This window comes from Pseudorca crassidens, chromosome 2 (genome assembly GCF_039906515.1).
Source record: "Pseudorca crassidens isolate mPseCra1 chromosome 2, mPseCra1.hap1, whole genome shotgun sequence".
Taxonomy (NCBI): Eukaryota; Metazoa; Chordata; class Mammalia; order Artiodactyla; family Delphinidae; genus Pseudorca; species Pseudorca crassidens.
The window spans coordinates 175,283,524-175,306,153 of NC_090297.1; the positions used below are offsets into that span (position 1 = coordinate 175,283,524).

General features: G+C 36.7%; 1 long non-coding RNA gene across 1 annotated transcript in view; it reads right to left on the reverse strand.

Annotated features, from left to right (window-relative positions):
• The window catches only part of LOC137212207 (uncharacterized), a 222,640-nt gene extending 200,467 nt beyond the window's left edge, over positions 1-22,173 (reverse strand). The window contains exon 1 of the long non-coding RNA XR_010937399.1: positions 22,126-22,173. This is a non-coding gene — a long non-coding RNA (uncharacterized lncRNA). The remainder of the gene's footprint in view (positions 1-22,125) is intronic.
• Positions 22,174-22,630: the final 457 nt, after the last annotated feature.

Consider the following 22,630-nt stretch of genomic DNA (forward strand, 5'->3'; position numbering starts at 1 on the left):
AAATTATATAGAAGAAATATTTGTATTATCAGCAGCAGTGTCATCATTAACTCCGATAATAAAGAAAGAAGTTTACAATTTTGGATGCCTGTGAAACATAATTTTTAATTTGGTCAATCAAGGTATATATTTTTACAAGATTCTCTTCCTTTCTGACATTTAAAGTTACTGAATGGAAGAAGAAGAACAACAACAAATAAAACAGGATACTATGCTCTATTTAAAATAAAACTAATTTATGAGAAAATATAATAGAGATATTTCTGCCCTAAACTATTACATGGATATTTGTTATTTTTTTTCCTTTAAAGGAAAAGAATGAGTAAGATATTAGCATAAAATGAAAATGTCCTTCTTTAAGATAAGCTGATATGTCCCAAAAGGTCCCTGAGGACAGAGGCTATAAACTTTTACTTCTTTATGACATCTTCAGAGATGAAATATTTCCTGTCTTGCAGTAGAATAAATGAAACAATGCTAAATACAATTAAGCAAACATGAAAAGCAAAGTGAGCCACTTAATGTATTTTAATTTTCTTATGATCTTGCATTATAAGACATACAGTGATGACCTGGCAGGAACCAGGAATTTGTCCTGTTATCATAACTTCTTATCTAGCACAATGCCTGCCTCTTATTGTGTTAAAATATGAGTCTTATTTTGGTACATTTAAAAAACTGGATATAGCCATAGACCTCAATTCTTCATCCAGATTCCCTACTAGTACATTTTATGGCGGCATAAATTTTTCTAACTATGTCAACCATGATAAATCTGTCTGGGTCAATTATAGCAATTATGTGCTCTTAAACATTTTCTAGCACTTCAATGTCAGTGATGATCTGATCAATACTTGTCTCCACACTAAACTCTATGCTTCATGATGGTAGCACAATTTTTCTCACAATTTTATTCGCAGCATCTCTAGAGAATCTGACAGTATGAGAACATCAGTAAATATCTGATGAGTGACTCAATGATTGACTTAAAAAATGAATGAATTAACTTATTACAAAGTGCAGAGAGTTTTCCAACAAATATCAACAGAAAAAACAAATGTGATCTCCTTTTCAATAGGAATAAAACAGTAGATGCACTTCTTTTGGAATAGACTAAGGAACAAATATTGTCTAGCCCAACATGGTTTGTTGAGGAAAGAGACTAGTTGCAAAATAGCAGCTCAAGGCACTTCTGTGTCACTACATTTGCCCTGACAGAAGGTGTTGAGATGTTTACTTCAGTCTCCGCTATTTCAGGCAGTCTGTCCTTGGCCTCCGAAAGAAAGGGTGCTTCCAGAAGAGGAGAGGTGTAAGTTAAATATCTTTAAATGTTGTCTGCCACTATCATTACCAGTCCTAGGAATAATAATTCTCTTTTTCTTGGCAGGTGAGTTTTTTTCTCTTCTTTACATTAAAGGATGATAACATTTATTTGCGATTGTAAATGAATGCTTTAAGTTGATATCTTTTTTTCTTCATCTGAAAAAAAGTGAGCTTTTCTATAGTGCATCAATATCTACTGCTCTGAAACTATCCACACTGAAGGCACAAGAAAGTCACGGTGAGCTATGAATGATGACCACCTGCAAAGAAATGATAAGACTGTACCTTTTCTCTCTTTTCTTGGCAGGATCACTTTGCTGTGTTCTGACTTATGCTGAGTAATTGGAGTCAAATAGACAACCAGCTAATTTCCCTTTTCTCTGTCTTCTGGATGTAATATCCTCACATGCTTCACAAGGAAATGTAACAATGTGTCTGTCATTTAAAATGAATCACCGACTGGTCAATAAAAATAGTACAAGAGAAATATGGAATTAATTTCAGAATGATACAGGTTCCTATATCCATCCAAACTTAAACTTTCCTAAGATCATTTTGGACTTAGTTCATTAGTTTTAATGGATAGATGGCAAACAGAAGAGCCAATTTGCTGCCATCATGGAGCTTAATTTGAGTGGGTGGAGATGAACAATAAACTAGTAATCAAGAAGTAAAAAAGATCATTTCCATTTGGGTCACAATCTGTAAAAGAAATAAAAATTGTGATGCAATAATGTTTAACTAAGGAATGGGGAGTTGCTACCTAAAATAAAAGATTAAAGTTAGTGAAAGTTTGGCATGATAGAAGAACAGAAGGGAGGCTAGAATAGCTGATGTAGACTGTGGGGAAGGGAGAATTACAGCACATGGTGATGAAGAGGTAGGCAGGAGCTGGACCAAATTGAACTGTACAGTCCAGTGCATGTTAAACTTTAAAAGCCTGTAAGCAGGGAAAGGCTATGATCCAAACTATGATTTGTGATTGCTCTGTGGGGAAATAATTTTAGGTGAACAAGACTGCAAGTAGGAGACAAGAGGCCATTGCATTAAAAGAGTAGAGTTGACAGGGACAAGAGCTAGGGAAACAGTAGTCAAAATGGAGAAAAGTTGAGATGCATGTTCAAGGTGGTACCAATAGGGGAATGAGGTAAGTAGGAACCAAGGTATTGGCTTGAGCTCTGGGGTGTGTAGCATTTCCATTCATTGAGAAGGAGATACTGCAGAGGGACAGTTTCTGATCAATTTTTAGGGGTTGAAAATCGTGTTTCATCATGACCATTTAGCATGCAAGCAGAGATATTTATTTTGTATTTAAATGCACCAGGCAGGATGAGGGCAGTGTCAAAGATACAAACTTTTAAAAAGTTTAGATATATTTTCTACCATAAGACTGGTTGAGATTACCCTGGGAGAAGGCCTGGGTTGAGAAGAAGAAACAAGGATTAAAAACTTGAGATTTTCGGGGCTTCCCTGGTGGCGCAGTGGTTGAGAGTCCACCTGCCGATGCAGGGGACGCGGGTTCATGCCCCGGTCTGGGAAGATTCCACATGCTGCGGAGCGGCTGGGCCCATGAGCCATGGCCACTGAGCCTGCGTGTCCGGAGCCTGTGCTCCGCAACGGGAGAGGCCACAACAGTGAGAGGCCCACGTACCGCAAAAAAAAAAAAAAAAAAAAAAAAAAAAAAAAAAACTTGAGATTTTAAAATTTTCATTTCAAACTTATGAAATGTTGCAAATAAAGTACAATTTATAAGGTATAATTCCTTCCTCCATGTTCTGACTCATTTTATCCTGCCTTCGTTAGCTTCCTTTTATCTGAAGAACTTACTTTGACATTTTTGCAAAGGCAGGTCTACTGGCAACAAATTCTCTGAGTTTTTCTTTCTGAGAAAGTCTTTATTTCTCCTTCCCTTTTGAAGGATAATTTCACTGGGTACAGAGTTTTCTAGGTTGGTAGTTTTTTTCTCCCAGCACTTTATTTCACTTCACTCTCTTCTTGCTTGCATGGTTTCTGAGAAGCTGGATGTAATTTTATCTTTGGTTCCCCTATAAGCAAGGTGCTTTTATCCCCTCTGGCTTCTTTCAGAATATTTTTTTTTATCTTTGATTTTTCTGTAGTTTGAAAATTATATACCTAGGTGTGGCTTTTTTTTTGGTTTTATCCTGTTCGGTATTTTTTTGAGTTCGCTGGATCTGTAGTTTGCTGTTTGACATTAATTTGGGTAAATTCTCAGTAATTATTGTTTCAAATATTTCTTCTGTTCCTGTCACTCTCTTCTCCTGCTGCTATTCCTATTATGTGTCTATTATATCTTTTGTAGTTGTCCCACAGTCCCTGGATACTGCTCTGCTTTTTTCAGTCTGTGCCTTTACGTTTCATTTCTCCAGGTTTCTAGATTATATTCCCTAGCTCAGAGATCCTTCCCTCAACCATGTCCAGTTCACTAATAAGCCCATTAAAGGCATTCTTGATTCCTGTTACAATAGTTTTGCAATCTAGCATTTCTCTTTGGTTCTTAGGATTTCCATCTGTCTGCTTACATTGCCTGTCTGTTATTGAATGCTGTCTACTTTATCCACTAGAGTCTTTAGTATATTCATCATAAGTATTTTATATTCTTGGCCTGATACTTTCAACAACCCTGCAGCACCTGTTTTTTCTCTTCAAATTATGTTTCTGCTTTTTGGTATGTGTTTTAATTTTTTCTTGAGAGGGCTACATGATGTACTGGGTAAAGGAACTGCTGTAAATAGGCCTTGATAGTGTGGTGGTGAGGTGTGGGGGGGAAGGGAAGCATTCTATAGTCTTTAATTAGGTCTTACTCTTTTAGTTAGTAAGCTTGTGCCTCTGGACTGAATTTCACAAGAATTTCTCATGTTTTTTTCTCCTTCTTTAGGTGGGACAGAACGGCTAGAGTGGCCCTAGAGCTGGGTATTTTCCTTCCCCAGGTCAGTTAGGTTTGAAAATACCCCATCACTTCAGGCTCTGGTTAACTTTTTACAAGGCAGGTCTTGTTAAGAAGAAAGGGTGCTCTGGTGTATTTCAAAATGCTTGCTTTTCCCCTACCCCTGCCAGAAGCCTGAGGGGATTTTTCTGTGATACTGTGGGAGTGCGGTTAAGGTTCTGGCAGTAAATCTTACAATACTGTGGGGTCCCCTACAACTGGGCCTCCCTGTAGCCTCTGCTCTCCGAGCTGTCCACACCGGACCTCCAGCAATTCATCAAGCAGAGGTCAGGGTTTGCTCTCCCGGCACAGGCCTTACTCTCCTGGTAGTTTCTGTTCAAGTAAGCTGGGGCTCCCTGTATCCACCTGTCAGTCTCTCGGAATCGTCAGTCTCTCCAAATTGTCAGTCTCTCCAACCCTGGGGGCAGTGGTTTTCCCTGCATTCTCTCCTGTCTCAAGGATCCAAGAAGAGCTGTAGATTTTCAATCTGCTCAGCTTTTTACTTGTTAGTAGGACAGAGTGGTGACTTTTGGGTTCCTTACATGTGGAACCTGATCGTTAGTATTATTTTTTTAAGACAATTTTTTTTTTTTAATTTGGGGGAAATGTACAAATGGCAGAAGTTGCTGGTCCAGACTCATTTAAACTATTCCAAAGTGAGATGCCCATATTTGTACATCTCCTCCAGGTGAAAAGAGATAAATTCGTATCACACTATGAAATGCAGTAATTCAGCTGTTATTAGAGCTGTTAATGGATTATAATAAAACTGTCTGCCCCTTGAACGCAGCACAGGCACTAATACATTATAATAGTTCACTTTCATTAAGAGACAAATTGACATTAACTTGGTAAATTTTGTCAACATTCTATACTTATTCCTAATTTCCAGATATTATTATCTGTATTAAAATGCTCATTCCACTCAAAGGGCAGCAAGTCCTACCTTGAAAGAGTTACTCATGCATTTAAATCTGTTCTGCTGACTGCCTACCCATAATTCTGAGCAATTATCTAACTTTGCTAGCCATAATTATATAACTGTCAATTTCACTTTTTTCAACAAGAGAAGTATTGCATATTAAGCTTCTATAGGAAATCAGTCTGTATGTATCTCTATATAGTATCTCTATAGCCATCTTGGTTTGAATACCAGCTTTATTGCTTAAAAGTTGTATATCTTTGGGCAATTTGTTTAACTTCTATAAGCTTTAATTCCATTACCTTTATAATGGCAATTGTAATAACAGCATGTACTTCATCGGTTATTACGAAGCTCAATGAGATAATGCAATTAAAATATTAAAGTGTTTAGCAATGTTTCTGTCTATATAGGAAGAACTTGATAAAGTCATTGCTTTTATTAAAAATATATAGAAGAAATATAATAAACTGTTATTAATAAATGCATATACATTTGATAACAATATACCACTAAAGAGATTTTACTTCTTACCCAAGAAGTAGGAAATTATTGTAAGCATTTATTCAAGTGGTTGAAATAGTAAACATATTTGCATTTTCAGATCACTTCGAGATATTTGAGAATTGATGATATTGAAAGATCAATGTCAATTAGACCAGTGGGAAACAGAAATATACAAACACAGAAGAGTAATGATTAAAAAACAAAAGAAGAAGAAGAACGTAGATGTAATGGGAATAAAGTTGATTGTCTCCAAAAGCAAGGTCTGTGTTTAAAATAAGCCTGCTTGGTTTTCTTTGTGGCACATATCAGGCATCTTTTAGTAAGAAATAACAATTCAGAGAAGTCTATACTCTTTTACAACCTCCGAAGGTAAATTTGTCATTGCCCAACATTATGTTTCTGTGTCCTATCTAACTTCACTAATTAATTGAAATTCCTCCCCAAATCCTGCAGACAGTGGTTGCCATCAATAAATTTCCAAAATGCTTACTTTATATTTACTCTTTTCCTTTGACTTAATGATAAACTTAGGAAGAGTCTGTTATGGAATGTTAGGCAAAATCCATTTTGTCAGATGCCATGCAGAACTTTCCCACCATAAACACTACAAAGGATAGCATGTAAATTCATACACTTATAGGGGTTGTTCAAACAGAAACTAAAAGATAAGTCGTTAGAGGTATAATTAAAATAATTCATCTTCCATACAATAAAGATGCATTTTAAACTGTTAGATAAAGAACAAAATACTAACTAACAGGATATCAGTCTGATATTATTTACTGATTCAAATGTACCAACATAATATGATTTTGTCTAAAGATATACGGCCAGAACAATTTTGTATATACTGTTTTTAATCTATCAAAAAAGCTCTGAAATCTAAATAAGTAAGTTAAAAACTCCACAGAGACAATGAAAGAGAAACTTAAAAAGAGAGATAAGAAAGAGAACTAATTATTATTGACCATATGGTTTTGACAGTTGTTATGCTAGGTATTTACTTATTTTTTCTCTGTCCTCAAAACACATCTACTAGGTAGGAAACATTATTCAGATTGGTCGCATAACACAATTTGTAAATGGCAGAGCCAGCATTTAAACTCAATTATCTCTGACTCTACAACCTATGTGAAAAAAGTAGAAATGATGGGTAGTAGAGGTAGGTATTATTTTTTTTTTCTGTATGTCACATACTAATGGACATGTAGACACAGTATTAGAATAATAAAAAGAAAAAGTAACTTGTGAGAGACCAAAAATATTTTACAAACACTAAATCCCACTAAGGATGTCATAGGACCATGTGTATATTAGCTTTAAATCATTTCACAGATTTGTTTTGATTGGCAGAGTCTATAGACATTACTCAGGAGCTACTTTAAAAGTACAATTATCTTAATGTGATTGTTTTCAATCTCAATGCGGTTTATGCATGAAAATATCTAACCCTAATAACCTTTTCTTCTCCATATTCATATTTATGTAGATCTTAGAAGAATAAGGAAGAGGGTAAAATATTCAGGTCAGGAGAAGGAAGAATAAATTATGTTTAAGATAATAGGTTTTTGAATTAGACATACCTGTCTTTTACTCCTAGCTCTGCTGAGATTAAGTGTGATCCTCTAAAATGATTTTCCTGTCTTGTTTACTCCTCTGTGCAATACAGTAATATTATTGCCACTTTAAATTTGTTAGGAGGATTAAATGAATAAAAAGAACACAACACAGTGACTAATAAATTAGTGAATACACAATACATGGAACCCACTTTTTGGATATCCGACAGCTGACAGCTTTCATGCTTCATCCCTCCTTCTTCCCCTTTGCTCATTATCTGGGTCGGCTTATGAGAAAGTGGGATGCTCCCCTTTTTGGCTCAAGCGTAGGTTCCAAAAACACAAGCCCCTGCTCCGACACAAAACCCCTCCCCGCAGTCCCCTAACCACAAGGCAATTTCCTTTCCTTCTCAAGTCATTTTCAGGGCAACTTGGTAAGTCTCCCAGCTCTCCTCGGAAAACTTCATTAGGTAACTAATAAATCTTTTCATACGGTATTGTGTGTGCGGCTCCACGAGCCTCAAACTCCAAATTAAATTTTGGGTGGAGGTCTCTCTCACCTCTGCAGAATGGCAACAACAGAGGTGTAGGTTTATATGTATTTCTATTAAATTTTAGTTATATCTTACCATTCATTTATTAATTTACACACTCCACCAATCTTGTGGAGAATCTACTCTTTGTAGATACTGACCTAACACTCTGTTTGCCATGGTTAAGAAAAAAAAAGCAGCAGCACATCTTCTGTCCTCATGGAATGCACAGGTTACTAAGTAGATAATAACAAAATTACAGAAAAATATTTAATTAGAGACTGTAAGATGGACTAGCAAAAATGTAAGATGTTGGTGGGGGGGAGGGATGAATTAGGAGTATGGGATTAACAGAAACTACTATATATAAAATAGACAAGCAACAAGGATTTACTGTATAACACAGAGAACTATATTCAGTATCTTTTAATAACCTATAATGGAAAACAATCTGAAAAAATATATATGTAACTGAATCACTTTGCTGTACACATGAAACACAATATTGTAAATCAATTATACGTCAATAAAAAATATATATATAAGATGTTATTAGATTTTATTATTCAAGGAAATTTACGGCTCTAAGGATGCCAGAGAAGGATTTTTCCCAGCAAGTAAACGTTTAATTTAAGACATGAATGATTAGTAGCAGTTAGTTTCACAAGGTCTGTGGATCTAAGGTCAGTGACAGGAGGAGGAAGAAAGGCATTTCCAACAGAAAGAACAGCACAAATAAAGCTCCGGATGGGGGCTGTGGTGGGTGAGACGATTATCTTTAAGATTTCATTAAAAGGCTCCTGAAAGTCTAGTGTGGTTCTGATGTAGTGTGCAAGTGTGCAAGCAGCACAGAGAAAACACGAACAGAAGAGTAGATATGTGTCTGATCAGGAGGGTGCTCTCAATAAACATATAACTAATAACTTATTTTTAAAGTGTGCACGTTTAGGAAGATAAGTGAAATTGGCAATGAAATGGCGTGTGGGCACACACCACAAAGACATAACTAAGGTTAGAGTTAGTTTTGATTTGTTAGTTTTCTTTTCTTTTTTTAAAATTTTCTTTTAAGGCATGCTCGAAAGGAGAAGAAATTTTATTTTAGAAAAGCAGCTCTGATTTCTTTGCATTCCTTACTATGAAAAATTAACATTCTCCAAGAAAAAGAAGAGAATTTTTAAACTTCCAATTTAATCTAGGAAGATTTGAAAAATTATTTTTTATGGAAATGACTTATTGAGGAAAAATAATGAATTCCAAAGGCAGTGGGAAAAATAAAATAAAATAAATGGAAGCTGATTTGATATAAATGTCTGCTCTGCTTGACAGCGATTCAGGTTCAGATCACAATGAAACTAAGGAGACACAAATAGCTTCATCCAACACCAGCTAGAACACGAGACATACAAGAGAGTGTGCAGAGCACGAGCGTGGTCAGGTTCTCATGACTCCCAGGAATATCATCCAATATTCCCACTTGATAATTTGGAATTACATGGTCAAATCAGAATAGAAACTGAATGACCTCAGCTATTTTATATTCCCATGACTGAAGATGAAGAGACGACAGATAGGTAAACAGCTAATTATCAGGTGGTAGGCAGCCTCTAACATGGCTCTCAATGATCACCGACTCCTAGTTATGCCCTTGTGTAATCCGCTCCCTTGCATGTGAGTACTGATTCACTCGTAAGGAATGAATTATATGAAAAATGGTAATAAAAAACTAACTTCTTTCATGCTCTCCCTCTTTTGCTCTCACTTGCTCTGACAGAATCCATCTTTCATGTTTAGCTGCTGAAAGAGTGAAGAACTGAATTCTTCCAACAGCCATGTTTGACTCTGGAAGAAAATTTTCCCTTAGTTGAATCTTGAAATATGTACATTCACAGTCAACATCTTGATTGCATCCTTGTGGTAGACATTGAGCCTAAAGACTAAGCTAAGCATTACCTAAATTTCTGATCCGCTGAGAATTTACAAGTATTATTGTTTTAAGACACTAATTTATTACTTGGCAACAGAAAAATAATTCACAACATAATTTTGATATGAAAAGCCAGATCACTGTAATAAATGCTGACAGGTGAACACATTAGACATAAAAACATCCTAAACTATTATTTTCCACGGAAGGAAGTCCCTAGTAGGTATTTATTCTTAACATTGATAGAATTACATTGTTCTATTGTTTCTGGTATATTTAGCAGTGAGGGAGAGTGAAAAGTGTTCCGATCACTTGATTATGTTGTTTTATATTTGTCATTTTTATCTGTTATTTTTAAGAATTTACTTTTAATATTACTAGGCTATATATGGATGTGAATTTGATATATATTATAGGTTGAAACTAAAATCTCATGTCATTCTTCAATTCTGGAAATTTCTCACCACTTAAAATTTTAATTACTTGATCTCAGTTATTTATTATATTTATTGGCTATGACAATACTTGTGTGTATATTTGGTTATTAAAAATTGTGCTTCATATATATTAACTTCTCTTTCATAATTTTATTTTATCTCATTATAGTTAATCCTGATTTCCTCAGACCTAACCTTCCATTCACTAATTCTGTCTCCAACTGTGTATACCATATACCATATTTTTAAGTTTATCTAGTTATAATTTACATATTATAAATTTAACTTCTTTAAAGCATACAATTCACGGGCTTCCCTGGCAGCACAATGGTTGAGAGTCCGCCTGCCGATGGAGGGGACACGGGTTCGTGCCACCGTCCGGGAAGATCCCACATGCCCGGAGCGCCTGGGCCTGTGAGCCATGGCCGCTGAGCCTGTGCGTCCGGAGCCTGTGCTCTGCAACAGGAGAAGCCACAACGGTGAGAGGCCCGCATACCGCAAAAAAAAAAAAAAAAAAAGAAATCTCTACCATAATGTTTAACCTCCATGCTAAAATTTTCTATTATTATTATTATAAATATTATATTATTTAAACTAAAATTTTATTTCCAGTATTTTTTCATATACATCTCTTATTATTTTAAAGTCCAAATTTGCTCTATTTTTCCATATGTTCATTAGTGTATTTTCTCTTTCACTGAGTACGTTTCACTTCTTTTCCTGAATTGTACTTCAACAAATGCCTAATTTTTTTTTCTGTATACTTATATGTGTAATTTATATTGTACGGATTCCTTAATCGTGCTTGGTTTGTGAAATACTTCTCATCTGGCAGTTGGTTCTATTATTATCTTACGGAAATCACTGGTTCTAATCTTTACCTCCTTGGTATTATAAATATGGGCACTTCATCCAGAATCTGGAATAAAAATTATTGGTTATAGCAAGGTATGCATGGTTCTCTTTCAGGTTATGATCCGCAGCAGTTGAGTATTCCATCATCAACATGTCATAAGTTTGCAGCTTTTATATTCAGTTGCAGAGATGCAGGTACCTGCTTTACATGTTGCCTTGATTCATTAGTTCCGCAGACAATAAAACCCCAAGCCATATATCATGTGTGTTTCCCTGGGGCTCACACTTTTTAACTCATTTTTTTCATTTCTCATATCATAATACTTTCCTGATTTCAATATTAACAATGCATTATTGTGATTTGTGTTTATTAAAATTGTTTATTAAATTTATTACTGTGATTTAAGCTTATTAAAATTAACCAATTTTCATATAAAGATGAACGTCAGTAAAAGTTTAAATAAATGGATATTATTTACATGCCATTATTTGTTAAAGACAAAAAATAACTGAATAACTTTTTCTCTTGTTAGATTATTTTAGACATGAAATAAGCAGTCACTGGCTTTTTTTCCTTTCTGTTTCTCTTACGTCTAATTAATGAAATTTGAAAATGGACTTTTTAACTTTCAGGATAACAGTGTGTGTGTGTTTTAAATTGACTTCTAAATATAGTTCTCATTACTGTGGGAGTGCAAGAAAGAATAGGGGTGATTATGGGACACAATTTCTTCTGTGAGACGCATATCAATCTTGCTCTTTAAGAGGAAAAATCAGATGTAAAGATAGCTGGACAGTATAAGAAACCTCACAAATTATTTTAAAGTTAGTTACATGTATTGTAGATAAGTTAGAGGAGATGCTTACTTTTGATAAAGTGTCCTCAATTGGATACATTTTCTGTCTATCCAGTTTTCTTTCTCTGTTTACAATATTTTTATTTTATGGAAATTGCAAGATATACATTAAATTTATAGCACAGAAACAGGTGTAGGCCACAAGGATCATCAGTTACTCCAAGCAGCAGGGCTGTCTAGCTCAAAACTCTAAGACTAAGGCAAGGGAGGATAATTTAACTTTACAAAGCAGAAAAAAGCCTTGGGGAGAAAGAGTATTTTGCTGAGTAAGCAAAATCATGTAAGATTATAGGTGGCCATTTATTCAGACTTGTTCAGAAAACCAAGTAGTAGCTTTTCCTAGCTTAGTGGACACTAGCTTATCCCTGTTTGACACCATGTATCTCAACTGATGCTCCAGCACATCTCCTTACCCTCCCTACCACTTGCTCTGATTTTCTGGTCTCCACACCATCATGACCCCTAGATTTAGTCACATTGTCAAGGGCTGCCAATAAATTCACATTGAGCTCTACAGCTTCTGCTGCTTCAGGTAATTAATGGCACAATGATGCCACTTCCTACATGTCGTAGATCATGTGTCTTGGCTCACCTGATGCAAGTTCCCCAAGGCATGAAATTACGTGCAATTATTTTTTTTATGCCGCTTGAGAACTAATGTGGTAGTTTGCAAATAAGTTATTTCATCAAATAGTTGATAATTGAGTGCATAGTCTTCCTTTTCAGAGAAAACAGTATAGGTTTTATATTTAGAATCTAAGGAGGAAGTAGCTATTTTTGCCATGTGGATGAAGCCCATTATCATACCTACATTAAATCATTGATTTTTCTTTTTTTTCTGGTGTGTTTAATTTCATTTCCCAATTTTTGATGCCAGAATACAGAAATACAACTGATTTTTAAAAATAGACCATAAATTAAATAACCTTGCTACAATTGTTAGTTTTAGTAGATGTTTCATAGACCTCAGGATTTCTACAGATGTTTGTGTCATCTATGAATAAAGAAAGTTTTACTTCTTCCTCTCAAACATGTATGCCATTTTTTTTCCTTTTTATTAATTTACTGTATTGTCTGGATCTTCCTGAAAAATGTTGAATAGAAATGGTGAGAGGAGACATTTTTGCCTTTTTCCTGCACAAAGGGAGAACATTTCACTTTTTCATCATTAAAAATGACTTTGGTTGTAGGACTTTCACAGATAAACTTTTTTCAGGTTGAAGAAATTCCATTCTATTCCTTTTTTTTGAAAATAGCTTTTTTTTAATATGAAAACGTGTTGAATTTTTAAATGCCTTTTCTGCGTCTATTAAGGTGGTCGATGTTTACTTTAGTGTATTACACATTGAATTATTTCGATTGACTTTAAAATGTGAAAATGAGCTTATGTTTTTTGCATAAACTTATTGGTCATGAGGTATTACTAGTTTATTTATTGCTGAAATCAATGTGACAACATTGTATAAATTTTTGTGCCTACGTTAATGAGGCACACTGATACAAATTTTACTTGTAATGTCTTTCTTTGGTTTTGGAATCTGGAAAATGCTAGCCCCAGGAAATGCATATGGAAGTCCTTTCTCCTCTATATTTAAAAGAATTTATGTAGCATTGAAAATATATCTTCTTTAAATACTTGATAGAATTCAACATTGAAGATATCTGCACCTACAGTTTTCTTTGGGTAATGTTTTTATATTTAAAATTCTATCCCTTTAGTATATACAGGACTGTTCAAATTCCCTAACAGCTGTATTCAGCTGGTGGCTTGGTTGGGGTTGATTGATCTATTATATCTCATTCACATATTTGTGGCCATAGCTGGCATGTTTGAAATGGCTGGGCTCTCTCTTCAAGTGATCTGTTATCTTGGGTTTCTTCACAGCATGATGATGATCTCAGGGTTTCAACAGAATGATAGCAAAAGCTTTAAAGTGTTTTAATATTTAGAATCAAGTCACACAATCCCATATCTGTGCATTCATTTAGGGAAAAGCATGTCACAAGACCTAACCACATTTAAGGAGAGGAAAAATAGACTCTACCCCGTGATAGGGGGTCAGCGGGGGGTGGTCTGCAAAGAATGTGGTTGTGTTTTTTACCACTGCATTCTCTCTGATCACAATTTTTAATTTATATGTAAAATTAATTTAAATCTTACCAAGACTCACAAAAGACTCTAATAATTATGGTATCTGGCTCAAAGCTAGGATCTTGTGGTTTGCATTTGGCCTGAATACCGAGAAGGCCCTCTTAATGGCTCATCTTGACTCCTAGTCTCAAGAAATAGAAAGACAATTTATATTCCCCTTACTTCACCTCAGTCACTTCCACTATGAGAAGAAAAGAAAACGCATAATGTCCACTGGGTGGTAGCTGCCCTGAAATCCAGTCAGTCACATGCCACCAGTTCTCTGATTCTGGGTGTAGCGACTATCCCTTGATTAGTTATAATCCTGCCGTCTGAGTATGGTTTCATAACAATCTATTTTCTCTGCTCTTGGTTCTACCCTTGGAAATGTCTTTCCTGTACAATGAAAAATGGCCCATGTTTACATTTAAAAATCTCACAAAGACTGCTTCCTGCCTATAGAAAATAGAGGCCCTTTTAGTTAAATCTGATTCATCGCTCTTAATAAGTTTGTTTTTCTTAGAAATGTGGCTGTGGTTTACTGCATGACACTTAAAGCCACATTTATATTTCTTCTCAGCATAGACCTGTGGCTGCTTTGGGTAGAGTGTCAGATTGCTGTGGGACAACGTCCTTATGAGTCTTAGAACCACTTGTGTCTAGCTGAGAGGGTTCCAAGCATCATCTTAACTTTTTCTGAGATATTTACAAAAGTCTTACAGTCATACCCTTAATTTGATCTTCACCTTAAGGCTGTTTTATACAATACTTGAACCTTTTGCTAGCTTGAGAGCCTGGGCATTAGGATAGTTTGGTTTTACAGCAGATCATGCTCTTGTCTCTCAATACATTCTCTAAATTCTGCGTGTTAACTAAACAGTTTCTTTCTTTGTGTTCATATCTTTCTTTCCATATTTTATCATATGCAAGTAAATGAAAAAGCCACCTTTCAGCATTCTACCTGGAAATCATCTTAATCAGATTCACAACTTCATTCGGATGGGCTCTATCTTTCAAGTTACCAGGGAATTTGGTTCTGCCACTGCACAATACTCATTAGCTTTTTCAGCCTCTAACTGAAATTTCTTTTTTCCTTAAGCATCCCCTCACCACCCTTTCAGATTCCTGTGACACCTGATGCCAACACCAGTTGGTTTATTTTTTTTTTTTAATGGCAGCTTCTTGTGTAATAAATCACCCCATACCCGATGGCTCAAAACAACAATATGTTATTATTTATCACAATTTAATGGGTTGGCTAGGCAGTTCCTCCACTGTTTCTTTTTGTCGTACATTGAAGGCATTTATCTCATTTGCTGAGTCCTTCAATTTGGAAATGCTCAGTCACCATTACTTGAAATATTCCTTCTGAGCACCTCTCTATCCTCTCGTGGGACTAAAATTTCTCACGTATTAGACATTCTGACCAGGTACTACCTACCTCCTTCAGCGTTTTCATTCCCCCTCCCATTCTTTTTCTCTTGTACTCTGTCCTCTGTCTTCATTGTCTCAAATTCAGTATTCTCTTGTGTTGTGCCTGTTGTCCATCTAATTAATTGGTAATATTGTCCTTCAGATATATAGTGCTGATTTCATATATATATATATTTTTTTTTTTCTTTTCCCCCCCATACGCGGGCCTCTCACTGCTGTGGCCTCTCCGGTTGCAGAGCACAGGCTCTGGACATGCAGGCTCAGCGGCCATGGCTTACGGGCCCAGCCGCTCCATGGCATGTGGGATCTTCCCGGACTGGGGCACGAACCCGTGTCCCCTGCATCGGCAGGTGGACTCTCAACCACTGCGCCACCAGGGAAGCCCAGATTTTATATTTTTATAGATTCAGATTAGTGTTAAAATTCTACACTTTTTACCTCTATCTTATATTTTCTTTCTCTTTTTTAAACTCTAATCATAATTATATTGTCTGCTTTACTAACCGCAATACTTTGATGATGTCTGGGTATGCTTTTATCGTTAAGTGTTTTTATACTAAGCTCAGATCTACCTTTCTTTTCGCATTATGTTGTTATTGTATATTGGCTCTTGTAGATGATCACTGTAGTTTTGTTTTTTTTAATTATGTCACATTGCTCTAAAACTTACTTTTTTTAAAAGCAAGTAGGTAAATTGCTTGCAGATCACCTTGACACTGTCAAGTCTTGGTGGTGTTTGTTAATCTTTGCTGATGTAGGTCTGTTTTAGTTTTCCCCGTAGTCATGGGATGCAGCCCTTGTTTCTAAGATATGCTTCTTCTGTTGGATAATTTGTGTGTGGACTTGACTGAACCATGGTGTATCCAGAATTTGGTTAAAAATCGTTTCTGGGTGTGTCCTTGAGGGTCTTTCTGGATAAGATTAACATCTGAATCAGTAGATTGAGTAAAGTGGATTGTCCTCCCCTGTGTGAGTGAGATTCATCCAATCCACTGAAGGCCTGAATATTACAGGTTGAGTAAGTAAGAATTCTTCCTCTCCGTAAGTCTTCAACCTGGGCTATCAGCATCCTCCTGCCTTCTGACTCAGACTGAAATTTACACCATTTGTTTTCCTGACTCTCAGGCCTTAGATTCAGGCTGGAACTAAACCATCAGCTCTTCTGGGTCTGCAAATTTCTGGCTACAGATGTTGACACTTCTTACCCTCCATAATCACATGAGCCAATTTCTTATAGTAAATCTCTTTATATTTATTATATATCCTATTGGTTCTGTTTACTTGGAGAGCCCAGACTAAGAGAGCATTTGTATCCCAGGCATGTCCATTTTAGTGCCTACAATGAAGACACATAGTTCTCATCTTGTACACCTCATGTTGGTTGAGCTCAAAGTCCAAATTTGTCTCTCAATCACCAGGAGGACTCTGAAATCTCTTACTGGCCCTCTAGCTTCACAAACAAGTATTCTGAAATAAGTCTTTTGGAGCACTGAACATGTATGGAACTGAGAGAAATAATAATGTAGATTTTTGAGGGATTTCTTTTTTGCTGCTATATTCGCTCTAGAAACTTGCACTCAGCAATTCAAACAATGATTATATTCTCCACCCAGATAGAGCTGCCCTCTGCTTTTCCATGATTTCCCTGTGCCACTGTTTGGAAATACGCCTGAAAAACTGGGATTTCCAAGTTGAAACTGATTACTATTTAGCTAGATTACTAAATGAATGTATGAATCTTTTTATACTCTACATTTTTTTCAATAATCAAATTTAAAAGTCTATGAAGACTTTTTGTTGTAAAGTGAAGAATTTCGTCTCAACCAAAAAGAAAAGGTCTAGGCTTGGTCCCATGTCCTGGGAGGTAACCTCTAAACCCTTGGAATTTCCCCACTGATAGGAGCGTCTATTATTTACGGATCACACCTGACAGTGATAGGAGGTGGCTCGTGGTAGGCTCCCCAACTATGTAATGTCATTTCAACCTCTACTAAGTTGGGAAGCTGGAGACTGAGTTCAACCAAATGGCAAATCAACCAATCACCATGACTGTAGTGAAAATTCAGTAAAAACTCTGGACCTCAAAGATTGAATGAGGGACCTCCCTGGTGGTTCAGTGGTTAAGCCTCCGTGCTCCCAGTGCAGGGGGGTCCAAGTTCAATCGCTAGTCAGGGAACTAGATCTCACATGCTGCAACTAAGATCCCACATGCTGCAACCAAAGGAGCCTGCGTGTCACAACTAAAGATCCCACATACCGCAATGAAGACCCGGCACAGCCAAATAAATAAATACTTTAAAAAAAAAAAAAAGATTGAATGAACTTCCCTGGTTGGCAGTACTTGATGTATGTAGTCACACAGTATGTCTAGTGGTAGATAATGCTGTCTATGACTTCATGGAAGAGGATGACCAGAAGCTCCATGTTTGGTCCTTTCCTAGTCTCTTCCCTTTGCATTTCTTCTTTTGGCTGGTTCTAATTTGTTCCTTTTCTCCATAATGAATGTATCCATAAAAATAAGTTTGCAGTAAGTACTGTGAATCTTTACAGCAAATTATGAAATCTCAGTGTGGTTTTGGGAAACCCCTGAATTTGCTTTTGCTTTGAAAGTCTTGAACAGACTCAGCAGTTTGGCTAATGCCAGGTAATAAGTCAGATAATGTGGCAGCAAAATATTACCAATTGCAGATCTTGAATTCTATATGCAGAGAAATTATTCCTCAAAAGTGAAGGAAAAATGAAGACTCTCTAAGACGTACAAGAACTGAAAGAAATCACTAACAGATCTGCCCTGTGAGAAATGTTAAAAGAAGTTCCTCAGGGAGAAGAAAAATAATCCAGGTTAGAAACCTGGGTCTACGTAATGAAAGAAAGAATATTGGAGAAGGACTAAATGAAGGTAAAATATAATATTTTATTTCCCTTATTCTCAATTGATCTAAACTTTAACTGTTTAAAGTGACAACGGTAACAAGCTATTGGGTAATTGTAGTTTATTAATAAGTAAAATGAATGACAGCAATGTCAAAAAAGACAGGAGGAAGGAGTTAGAAATACTCTGCTACAAAGTATCTGCACTACACATAAAGTGGTATAGTATTACTGGAAGGTAGACTTAGATTAGTTATAAATGTAGATTTCAAACTCAAAGATAACCACTAAATTTTTTTTTAATGTATAATTGTTGTCCTAAGAGAGGAGATTAAAAAAAAATCAAATAAAAGCCTCATTTAAATCCAAAGAAGAGAAGAGAAAAACAAAGAATAATTGTAATAATTAGAATACTTTTAAAAATATGGTAGATACTAATCCAAATGTATTTGAAATCTCTTCAAATGTTAATGATCTATATACATCAATTAAAAGACATCAATTTTTAGAAAAGATAAAGACACAACTATATATTTTCTATAATAAAGTCATTTCAAATATAAAAACACAAACAAGTTATAAGTAAAGAGATAGAGGAAGATATGCCATGCTAATGCTTATGAAAAGAGATCTGGAATAGCAATATTCAAATTTTTATGATAAATTGAATCATAAAAAATAATGTTCTGAAAAAAGAAAGAAAGAGGCACAAATGGTTTCACTGATGAATTACACCAAACACTTATGGAAAAAATGATATTGGTTTCCTACAGTCTCTTCCAGGATATATAGCAGAGGGAAATGTTACAAACTCATTCTATGAAACCACCATTATCCTAACACTAAAATCAGGTAAAGACATTGTAATAAAGGAAAACTACAAACCAATATATCTCATGAACACAGATGCAAAAATCAATGAAATATTAGTACACAGAATCCAACAATGTATATGAAAAATCATATATGATGACTAAGTGGGATTTATTCTAGGTATGAAAGGCTAGTTGAAAATTTGAAAATCAAATAATGTAATCCACCTTATTGACAAGATAAAGAAAAATCATATAATCATGTCAATTGATACCAAAAAGCATTTGACAAAATCCAATAACTTCATAATAAAAAGTAAAAATTCTCAGCCAAGATTAGAGAAATTCCTCAAGTTAATAAAGAGCATATATAATAAAAACTATAGCTAATATCCTAATTAATCTTAGTAACTGGGTGTTTTCAGCCTAATATTGGGAACAAGGCAAGGATGCCCTTTCACCACTTCTAATAAACATCATACTGGAACAAGAAAAGGAAATAAATGGTATCAATTGGAAAGGAAGAAATAAAACACTTTTATTCTCAGATGTATAAAAAAGAGACAACAGGTCCAAAACAGAGTCACTTGTGGACCTCAAAGATTGAATGAGGGACTTCTCTGGTGGTTCAGTGGTTAAGACTCCGTGCTCCCATCATCAGCAAACCAAGACTTAATACCTAACCTAATTGCAGTCTCAAACCCCCATCTAACTTTTAAGCAGTCAACCTGGAATTACCTTGTCAGCCCCATGGAGGTAATCTGCCCAATAGGTCTTTCTGTTCCCCTTAGGTGGGCAACCTTGCCTATAACAATGCATTTTTTGCTAATAATTTTCTTTTTTCTGTCCCTTTTCTGCCTTTAAAAAACTTTTCTACAGCTCAATGGAGCTCCTTTCTATTTATTTCTATACAGGATACTGCCTGATTAATGAATTGTTTAATAAAGCCAATTAGATCTGTAAAATTTACTCTCATGAAATTTTGTTATTTAATAGATTTGGTGGCAGTGGTGGGACTGAGGCAGACTTCTGACAGCATTCAGGGTCAACAAGAAAGACAGGCATGGTGACTGTGAACCCTTTGAATGCACTGTCTTTCTCACCCTTTCTGAAGGTCATGGGTAAGTTCTCTCTTGGTTCTGACTTCGCATTCTTTGTGTCAAGCTCCTGATCTGATTGGCTTTCCAGTTCACAGTGCCACATTTATGTGGAGCCCCGAGTCTGCAGTCCCCATTGGTCGAGGTCTAATGGTTCAGCCCTTTCCCCCAGTCCCAAGTACCACAGTCATTGCTCTGATACATGCAGGACATTCTATTTGTCTGTCTGCAGTAACTTCTAAACCCCAGCTCTCGGTTCTGTCTGCAGATCCCACACTGGGAAGTTTAGACAGTTTTATCTGCAGCTTGCCGTCTGTTTGTAATTATTCCCCAGATTCCATGTTAGGAATTGCTGGTAGCAGCTATAGTTCTCTGTTATTTGGAATCAGTCTGAAGTCTTCATTATTTTGGGTCTACTGGCTCAGGTCTTTCCCCAAGCTCCAGTCTGCTGGTTATTGCTGGTTTGTTAATATGTACGTTTAAATAAACTATTGCTAACAAGGGTCTCTGAAGCCAAAAAGCTGCTAAAAACAAATTGGTGGCCATGGATCAAGCATTTAAGAGCTTTTTTGAGCATTAGGCACCTAACTCAAAGACTCTCTTATTAGGATAAGTTGGTCACTAAGCAGGTTCCATTGACAGTAAGTCACCCACCAACTTCAAGTGCAATGAGGTACTCTATAAAACATCACACCATTTTCAATCTAGCAGCACATCCCTTTTATGTATTAGTTTGGCTTTGAGAGACCCAAAGGCTTAGCTAAAATAAATAATAATAAAAGTGGGATCCTTAAAATCCAGCATGAAGTGTCATCTTCTGGCACACCTGCTTATTTTATATGTAAGAACTGCAGCTCCAGAAGCTGTATATATATACAAAGATGAAGAAATCTTATACAAACAACCTAGAATTACAATGGCCACTATGGGGAGCCTTCCAATTAGAGAAGATCATTCATTTAAGAAACGCACTTGAGAGGCTTCCCTGGTGGCGCAGCTGTTGAGAATCTGCCTGCTAATGCAGGGGACACAGGTTCAAGCCCTGGTCTGGGAGGATCCCACATGCCGCAGAGCAACCAGGCCCGTGTGCCACAACTACTGAGCCTGCGTGTCTGGAGCCTGTGCTCCGCAACAAGAGAGGACGCGACAGTGAGAGGCCCGCGCACCGCGATAAAGGGTGGCCCCCGCTTGCCACAACTAGAGAAAGCCCTTGCACAGAAACGAAGACCCAACACAGCAAAAATAAATTAATTAATTAATAAACTCCTACCCCCAGCATCTTCTTTAAAAAAAAAAGAAGCGCACTTGAAATCAGGGTTACTATATCAAACAAGCAGAATGGGATACCTATTTTTACTGGTATACAGAAACTTCCAAAAGACTTCAAAATTCCAAACTAACTTCACTGACAAACTTGTGGCAAAAGGCTAATGACAATTTAAAGACACAAGGCCATAAACAAAGTCTGCCAAACGATTAGCCTTACAGCTACAAAAGCTTCAAGGCCAGAGACCTCAAAATGAACACGCATGCCTCCCCCATTACACCCACCTAACAATCCATCATCAAAACGCTGGCCCAGAAATTGATGTCTCATTTGTAATCGACTGGGACTCTGGAAGAGAGATTGTCTTCAAATAGCCTATGCAAATTTTTCAACATCAACTCCACACCCCCATCTCTACATTCAAAGTAGGGCCCCCAAATAATCCCCTCCAGAGCTGATTACTTTCTGAGGGATCTTATGGTAAATGGCTATATTATTCTACTCAACAGCCAAGGGGAAACTAAAAATAAATAAAACCCCTTGTCAAATTCTGGTAAATAGAGCTACCCTCTCCAAATTAGACCCCACTCAGAACCTGCAGGTGGGACCCTGGAAAAACTGACAGAAGTCAACAAAGTGTAAGAATTCTTACCAGGGTCAGGATTCCCGAAACTCTGCCTGTAGTGTCCTGTTGAGAGAGGAAAATAAAATTTAATAGAGAGACCTTCAAGATGGCGGAAGAGTAGGACGCGGAGATCACCTTCCCACGAATACATCAGAAATACTTCTATACGGGGAACAACTCCTACAGAACACCTACTGAACGCTGGCAGAAGACCTCAGACCTCCCAAAAGGCAAGAAACCCCCCCCACGTACCTGGGTAGGCCAAAAGAAAAAAGAATAAACAGAGACAAAAGGATAGGGACGGGACCTGCACCAGTGGGAGGGAGCTGTGAAGGAGGAAAGTTTCCACACACTAGAAGCTCCTTCGCAGGCGGAGACTGCGGCTGGCGGAGGGGGAAGCTTCAGAGCCGTGGAGGAGAGCACAGCAACAGGGGTGCGGAGGGCAAAGCGGAGAGGTTCCCGCACAGAGGATCAGTGCCGACCAGCACTCACCAGCCCGAGAGGCTTGTCTGCTCACCCGCCGGGGAGGGCG